This window comes from Polyodon spathula, chromosome 12 (assembly GCF_017654505.1).
Source record: "Polyodon spathula isolate WHYD16114869_AA chromosome 12, ASM1765450v1, whole genome shotgun sequence".
Classification (NCBI taxonomy): Eukaryota; Metazoa; Chordata; class Actinopteri; order Acipenseriformes; family Polyodontidae; genus Polyodon; species Polyodon spathula.
The window spans coordinates 7,507,790-7,517,246 of record NC_054545.1 but is presented as its reverse complement, the minus strand read 5'-3'; positions in this window follow the sequence as shown (position 1 = coordinate 7,517,246).

The window sequence follows — 9,457 nt, the reverse complement described above, 5'->3', positions numbered from 1 at the left end:
AGGGTCTCGAGTTTATTTAAGTACTGTATAACCACATAAATATGCTTATGCATTTATACAAAGTTGCGGTGCTTATATTTTAAAAAGGAGATGAAGACAAAAAGTAAAAAATAAATCTACTTCATTTATTTTAATATGGTATTTTGTGTTTTACTATCACAGCTTTCCATAATGTTGTACAGTAGTGCAAGTGATTACATATTTTAGATCCTATGTCTTGTATTTCAACTTACAAGTCTCTTCAGTAGCACACAGTCTACCTATGTATAAGCGAGAGCCAATTTCTTCAATATGAAAGAGAGCTGGCAACTGTAGAGCTGTAGAAGCATCTTACTCAGGCTGTACTGAACTATCAAGAAAACTTGGCACTTGGGCCAACTCAAAACAATTGCAAACATCTTAAAAAAGTAAGAGGATAGAAAAAAAAAAAACTGTCAAAATGTAATTTGAATGAAAGTGTGCCACTCTAAAAAGAAATGCCTTTGCCTTCACAATATGGGCCACAATGTTTGACAATAAACAGGAGATTTCCAAATAGGGCCCTATATTTCAAAGGTCAGGCATGTTGGAGGGCTTTGCCACTCAGTTTCCCTATGTAAACTGCCAGCAATTCATGAAATAATCTGTGTTCAAAAATAAAACTATCAGCCACCATACACATCTGCAACAAAGTTGGTTCTAGTAGACATCTGCAACAAAGTTGGTTCTAGTGCTAGATTACTTTTCACAGACAGCAGATGTTTATTCTTCATACAGTCATGGATACTGTCACTTGCATAAACCATATTTTAAACATTAGTGTGTTACACATGAAATGGTTGTTAATAAGGTTTGACTTTTACCACTGAAATGATGGAAAATAAAATGAAGTTTGAAGTACTGCCATGATTTCTATTACATGAGACTAGATGTTAAAATTTCATGCTGATTTGAACTCGGTTCTCGCCAAGATAAGCACCAACTAAGACGTAGCTTTACAGTAAACTAACGTGATCCATCTGCATCTCCATCCATTTGCGTTTCTTTCTATCTGTAGATATCCTTCTGCCTGGTGTTGATGGCTAACGTGTAGTGCTGGCTCCAGGAATCAGCTTATTTTGCCTCCCAAGCACATAAGCACACACAATGGCTGCGCTGCTGGCTTCGGGGATCAACCGCAGTGCGGTCTCCCCAGCACATCAGCATGACAACCGTCTGGATTGAGCTAATTAGGGTCCATCTCTGGGTCTGCAAGTGGGCACCTTCTGTCCTCAGTGTTTCGTCGACTAGCTGACGACACCTCAAGAGGGCTCAACAGTGATTCTGGCGTCCAAGCATCACCCCCCTCCATCCCCCTCTCAACTCAGCCCAGCTTACTTACCTGTACATCAGCGTTGCTTTCTTTCTATTGTGCTTAAGATCCCCATCCAGAATCTTTCCGTCTCAACCACAGCCAGTTGCTGCTCCTTTCTGCTGCTTCAGATAAGTTCTTCACTGTGCGAAGCAACTCTGAACCCGATATCTCTGAGATTAACAGGTTGTAGGGTGTGCCACAAATCCTCGACAACCCATCTCCACTGGGTAAACCTGGACTCTCCATCCTCACTGTTCTGCTTCAGCAGCTAGTTGAACATACCAAAGTTTCTTCCTCTCATACGTCTCATCCACAGCATCCTCCCATGGCACTGTTAACTCTACCAGATGAACAAGGCGTGCTGATTCAGACCACAAGACAATGTCTGGTCGAAGGTTAGTGGTGGCAATCTCAGGTGGAAAAATAAGCAGTTTACCAACATCTGCCAGAATCTTTCAATCTCTAGCAGCTTCCAGTTGTCCTGGGTGAGGCTTGATTTTAACATCTTTTCTTGGTGGTTGCTCTCCTGGACGGAGGAATATTGTCTTTTGTGTGTAATGCTTTGATGGCACTGGTGGCAACTTATTGGTAAGGTTACGCTTGTCTTCCAATGCTAATGCCAAACATCGCAGCACCTGGTCATGGCGCCAAGTAAACCGTCCTTCGCTAAGACCCACCTTACATCCTGTCAAAATGTGCCTTAATGTTGCAGGTGATGAACACAAAGGACATGAGAGATTCTCACCCACGCAGAGGTTTAGGTTCTGTGGTGATGGGAGAACATCATATGTTGATCTGATGAGGAAACTGATCCTGCTCTGTTCCATGGTCCATAGGTCTTGCCAGCCGATCTTGAATTGTTCCACACTTTCCCATCTCATCCATTCTCTCTGCTTGGCCTGGAAAATGGCCTTTACACACCTGATCCTCTTCTCGTGCTTTTGCACCTTGTTGACTAACAGCTTTCTCCGTTGATCCGGGGTTGCCTTGTGCCATGTAGGAGGAGCTGAACTGAGACCAAGACCTCATCTTCCATGCTAAACTTGCCCCATAATAGGACAGCCTTAGCATCTTCCATAGCTGTCTTTGCCGCCCATTTTCTTCCAGTTATTCCAGCCATTATATTGTGTACCTATGATCTGTGCTTCAAAGGGCAAAAGAGCTCTTTGATTAAAAAAAAAAAAAAAAAAAAAAGCAAATTTGGCGTTTGATACAATATTTCAAATATAGTGCCACCTTTGATCCAAATTCAACCTGACTGCATTTTCTTAATATAGCTCACATATTATTAAGGGATGCAACCCAAAGCTGCTCACTAATGTGCATTGTGGTGTGTGTTATACACAAGGAGGGAAGGTGTGTATAACACACCCCAAACTTCAAACCACAGATAGCCATTGAATTTATTAAAAAATAACACATTTCCTACTGGGGTATGGTACCTTTTTAAATCTCTGAGCTGGTATGGGCATTTATTGAATCTGAAAAAAGACAGAATCTTATATCAGCGCTTACCATCTGTATAATGAAAGATAAACAAAAATCAATACACTGGAGATGAAGAGGAAAATGTACCTCTGTGAATGAACTTGAAAACAGCATCCAGGTGTTAGCAAGCATGCACATAAGCGCGGACAGATAACTGGAGATTAATGATATTAACCTGGTAATTTGCTGATGTTTTGATGTTCTTGGTGGCAGTATTTGCACTCATGTATTTCACACACCACACTGACTTATGTTGTTTAAAGCATGGCAGTGGGTTGAGTCAAATCATTAAAATTCAAATAGTTTTTGCTTGGACCCTTAAGTGTTATAGTACCTGCCCGATACTGTAATTTGAATACCCTATACTATCAGATATTAAATAAGGAGGCAAAATCATAAAGAAACATATGTGCCAGATTTAACAGTGACTTCAATGCAATGCAGCTTTTAAAAATATTCTAAAACTAATTGAGTCATTGTGGTCTTATGGTAAGGCTCAGATGCCCTATCCTTTTCCTTAGTTAGTGCTTAGCAAATTCAGCAGAGTTTGACATTCAAATCACATGGCCACAATCTGTCTGCAGTGGTAATTTCGTTTCAATTTGATGAGTACAATACGAGTATGCAGAAACTGTAAGTGTATAATTCCCCATAACAAGGCAAAGGGTATCACTCCTTTTTGAGAAAATATTTTGGCCATTTTCAGTTTTAGTTAGGTTTCACTCCTCTGAATATCAGAAATGATGGCCCTCCTACCTACTGTAGCATCCTTCCATTTTTTTCACTTAGTGTTAGATACGGTAAACCGCTCTAGATTGATTTATCAATTTTGTCTAAGAGTACCTACTTGCTGAAACTAAAATGACAAACTCCCTTCATCTTCAGTGACCGTGCTTTATCTCGAGCAGTAACATAACCTCCATTTCATGTTTCTGATGGTTTTCATGGTTCAGCCACCTCAATTTCTTTACAGGCCTTTTTGGTCACCAGTGGTGGAGTACAGTGTTGTTTCTTTTGAGATTCTTTTGGGAGTGCACACTTTCATCAAGGAGCATGTTATTGTAAAGCCTGAAATAGTCAGCAGCCGAGACTAAAGCTTGGTTTAATAAAAATGTACCTGTTTAAAGTTTAATAACCTTGAAAGTGATAATACTTACCCCTTTTGATTTGCCCATTCACCATCAAAAGCCCATTTCATCTGCCAGAAATCCTTAATGTCACTGTTTCTGAGAGATGTGTTATACAGCCAACCTTCTTTGCCAAGACCATGTAGTTTAACCTTAAGGTCCTGACTCTAGATTCATTCCTCAGTTGTATTGTCTTAATGTCAACATTTCTCTAACCCCTCCTTGCAAACACCAAGAAAGGGTGGTCAGTAGCGGGCTTCTTTAGTAAGAAACAAGGTCATATAACCTTCTTCAGTGTTCTGTTATCACCTGTTACATGTTTGAAGGTAATGCTCGCTCTCGCTCTCTCTCTCTCTCTCTCTCTCTCTCTCTCTCTCTCTCTCTCTCTCTCTCTCTCTCTCTCTCTCTCTCTCTCTCTCTCTCTCTCCTTACCATTGTATTAGATTACCATTGTATTAGATCACAAACAGTGAGGAATAGACATCAGGCACCTCTATTTATTCTTTATCTAATCTTATACAATATCTAAATAAGGAATCATTTTAACATTTTCAATAAAAATAATCACCCTAGTAATAACTGAACATTACCTTTTAGGAATAGTATATTCATTTTTAATTTGGAAAAGATTATTTAAATACCCCAGATATGTTTACTATATACGTTGTTTTTTAATATTTATTAACACATTACCAATTTCAGATCTATTGAATTTCGATAATGAGTCATTCATATAATAGTTTGTTTTTATGCTGTACTTAAAGTTTGCTGGCTCCCTGCTGAGAGTTGAATGATGGCCAGCAACAGAGATCAATTATAATTGAATGAGTTGGCTTAGCTAAGAACTCCCCGAACAACCCTGTTACGTTTAATTAATTTTCACTTCTTTCAGTTCAGAACGATTCAGCATGAATTTAGACTTTGACCACTGCTTTCTTTTTTGTGGCTTAATTTGTTTTATCATATGATTCACAAAAAGTAAACTGGTACAAAAAACATATTTATCCTATTTCAGCAGCCCTAAGGATGAGCTGGTTCCAGTATTTGGACTGTATTTCTTTGTAATGCTGGGATGGGGTAAAAAACTTTGACAACATATTCAATCCATTTCTGCAAAACTGACCTTGTCCAGAAAAGTAATCCACAACGATTTGCAGGAAGGAAAATTACATACATTGCCATTCCACAGGCGTTCTTCCCAAAGACAAAACTTCAATGTGAATGAATGAACAGGATCGTGTAGATATGTTACAGCGTCTGCTTTGTATTTTCAGTTTCGGTTTCAGTTCAATTACTCTGCATCATCAACAAGGAAAGCCAGGCCGTGTATTCAGATTTCTGATGCCAGTTAATCCAAATTAAGGTTAGGGTTAAACTTAGTTTTGCAGCCTTTTTCTGTTTTTAAACGTATCAAAAGGCAAATATTAGTGGTCAATACTTTTTTTTCAGTAAGGTTGTGAAACTAATTGTCATAAGTATTGCGTGTAAGTTTTAATAAAAGGTGTCTCAACTTCCATAGTAAATATTCTTTACTATAATTAATATTCTTTAATTAAAATAAGTAATCCTTATAAATACACACCAATTCAGCACAGAAACAAATCCAACTTACTTAACAAACCAACTTGTGGTGAGCATCAATATATTTTCCTTAAATTAAAAACTTTAAAATTTGAAGTTTAATCAGGTTCAGAAAACTTTTAAAGAGTTGGATACCTCCATAATTAAAATGTAATGATCCAGAAGCATGTATAGACAACAATCATTAACTTTCACAGAGTGCTGCTGTGTTGACAAAGAGAATAAAAGGCTTCATGGGTAAACACCTAATGAAATTGCAATACAAATATAAGAAGCTGATTAAAATGCTCCATGAAAGAATTACATTTGCAACCTGCAACATGCAGAGTGAGTCATTTAGATACTGCATTTGTGCCAAGAAAGAACAAACACAGCCTGTACAATAAAGGGCTAAAATAATGAATCTGCCTAATCAACCCAGTTTATCTGGAACTTGTTGAGGGATTATTGAATTTTCAGTCTTAGCAGAATATTAATGAACTTTCTACTGCCAGGAGCTTGGCCGTGCTGTCAATGCAGTTCAATAACCCAGCCATCCATGTAATAAGGTATGCTTATTGAAATCTTACATTTGATAAAATGCTTTCACCTGGCAAAAAGGTGAATTGGAGTGGGGGGTGGGGTGGGCTAAATAGGTAAGTGCACATACTGTAAATTATTAAAAAAAAAAAAGGGTACAAATGTAAATCTAAACTCTCTTAACAAGTTTTGCTCCCCACAAATGAGATCTCTGCAAACGAACAATAATAACAATTCTAATAATAAACCTTGGCAGCACCTTGTATCGGGGGAATGCTTGAGGTTGGCTAAACTCCTCTAAGTCCCTGATGTATAAGATAAATCATAGAACAGTAATAGCCTCACTATTGTGCAGTCTCCCTAGTGCTTTCACTGGTTGAAAGAACTATTACTGTGGTACAATGGGAATCCTTATGGTTGGCTCTGTATGCATAACATGATTTTCTTTCAGTTTCTTTTAAACATTATCTGATTTGTCCATATGACTTCCATTTGAATCAGTCAATATACAATTACACTACCATAACCTATTATGTTCTGAATATGTATCCTGCTCAGCCACTAGCCTGAACCCTAAACCTAAACCTTACCGTAACCATGACCCTACAATTCAAATCCTTGAATGTAATAGTATGTTTATTTATTTTCAGACCATGTAAATTGTTAGCCCAATGGTAATGTTTTGCAGTACACTTGTATAACAAGATGCCTGAATATCATTGTTTTTTAGCTAGGTTTTTCACCCTCTTTGGAGATAAGAAATATATTTTTACAGTAACTTATTATTTTGTATGACAAGGAATGTTATTTTGAATGAAGTACACATTTAAAGCAATATAGTGCTGTTACTGTTACTTTGCAATGGTGTTTATAAGGATTGTAGCAAAAACAAATATTCATACTTATTTAACATCTACTGCTTTGGATTCATTTGTAGTGATTCCAAATCGTCTGACATCATAGTGAATGCCCAGAATGTGCAGTATGTGCTGTAGCAATTGTAGCACAGCAGGGAGGGGGTTAAAATCCTCCCTGCCTAAAAAAAACATGTGTTTTGCTTAATTGTTTTATTATCACCTGTACCTGGCCATGATTGTAAATTAGAGCTAGGTGCAGGGTATTTAAAGAAAGCAGACAGTCTCTTTGGGGCTGCTGCTGTGTGGAGAGTCCGATTGATGGTGTTTTCAATCATGCAAAAAAAAAAAAAAAAAAAAAAAAAAGAGGCACTGTGAAGCCTTTTGTTTTCAACTTTAAAAACTGTGTTTTTGTTTTCGTCCGGTAAACAGCTTAGCTGTCCGACTTATTTAGAGAAGGTTCCTGACGAATATTTAGTTCGTGCTCCGAAGGAGCTAGGGGTTTGTTTTGATTTATTTTGTATCAATAAAGTGCGTCAAGCGCTTATTCTCTCAAATCCTGTGTGTTGGGTCGTGTTTGGAAGGGAAAAAGAACCTGAGCGAGCCTGTGTGGCGAGTCACTGGTTTACACAATTTAAACAAGTCTATTATGTATTTACAAAAACAAAAAAGTATTGTGAATGTTATGTTGGGCATAATAATCGACCATTTAATGTATTTTGATTTGCTTTGATTCCAAATGATGGTCATATATTGTGAAATGGTCTGTTTAGTTGGATCCAGTTTTTCTTAAAGTGAAAAGATTTCATGTGAATGTTATGTTTTTCATGTTAGTCTGGTGCTAACCTTGTTCAGGATTTCTGTCAATGGATCTGTGCACCAGTGAAAAAAAAGTTGATGAATGGATTCTTGATTGAGAGATGAGCTTCAGTATTCAGGGATGCAAATCATTTTTAAAAATTGGTGATAAACTGTTTTGAAAGTTTAGTACCAGAGAGCCTACTGAATTATCAAACTCTGCTCTAATTAATCAATCAATCAGTTTATTTTATATAGCACCTTTCATAGAGGAACACCATCAGAAAGTACCCCCCCCCCCCCCAAATAACTTCCCACACAAGTGTGTACAGTATGCGGATGAGTGTGGATGGATCATGATCATCATCTATGGTTGCTAAGGAATTAAAACAAATCCTAATACTAATTAAACATGTCTACTGGTGCCAGAATGTAATGTTGCTGGCACTATATGAGGTAAAATTTGCCAAATTTGCAGCCCTGGCTATTGAATGATTTAAAATAAACATAGAGACAGTTTTAGTGAAGTCAGTCATAGGTCAAGTTCTTTGTTGTTGTTTCTCAATGACTTGTTAAAATATGTATTTATGCATTGGTATGACTACTGTATCTTTTCCACTTCCTTTGAAAATGCCATTATGTGAAATTCCAGCAAGATAACTGGAGCATTTGAAAATGAGACATGTAAAGTGTTTCTTTGTGATACCAGAGCTACAAAGCCAGTAGTGTTGGTTCTTATTTCAGGCATCTGCACAAAACTGATGTCAGGTGGCAGACTGACAGGATCATGTCATCATTTTGCACCTTGTGGCATTCTTGAACAGATTAATAGTTTATGAAGAACATGATTTTGGTATTTGTCTAAGGGGAATGTGATATAAAATTATTTACTTTCATCCCAAATGCCAGAGTGCAGCTGGGTTTATGTGTATTGGACTGGCAAATGTACAACTATGGCCAAAAGTTTTCTATCTCCCTAGAATTAACTCATTTTGCTTTATTAAGTCGAAACTGAATAATGTTACATTAACATATGGAATTACATACCTCTTTGTAGTTTTCCATAGGCTATGGCTTCCGGTAGGATTTTGCGATATAATTTTGTAGTTTAATTAATTACATGATGTTAAATACAAGATCTAAATTATGGTCACAGCACTTTTTTATTTTTAATCGTAAAATTCTAGGTGATGCAAAACTTTTGTCCATAGCTGTACCTTCAGCAACTCCTCCCCTGAAACTTCTCCAGATCATCAGGGATTGTCTGCCATATTTCTGTGTTAGATGGTGAAGTTGACTGTAAGCATTTATTCTCTGTTGTCTTTCAAAAACGAGGGCCATCCAATGCACCCTTTCCAGCTTCATTTCATTCATTTTTGGTATTCAGCTGCAGCAAGCTATGTAGAGATTCTGGACTATTTGGTAATAGGGACACAAGTCATTGTATTATTCCTCTCACATATCATGGTTACTGATTGCCTGTCATGATTAAAGGCTGTAAGTAGTAGGGCAGGTAATGATTCCTAAGGAATACATAACTCTGGATAGTGCTCTTTGATTTTAGCGTTTTTACATTGACCTGTTTTATATCATCAAACTCACCACAAACAAGAAGAACTTTTAATTGCTTAATTGCTTATAGTATGTGGATTTCATAAAATTATACTTGCCTAATAAATCATATTTTCTGTACACATGCTCATATTTAATATTAATGAACATGTTTTACTGATCACTCCACGCATATATTTCATTGC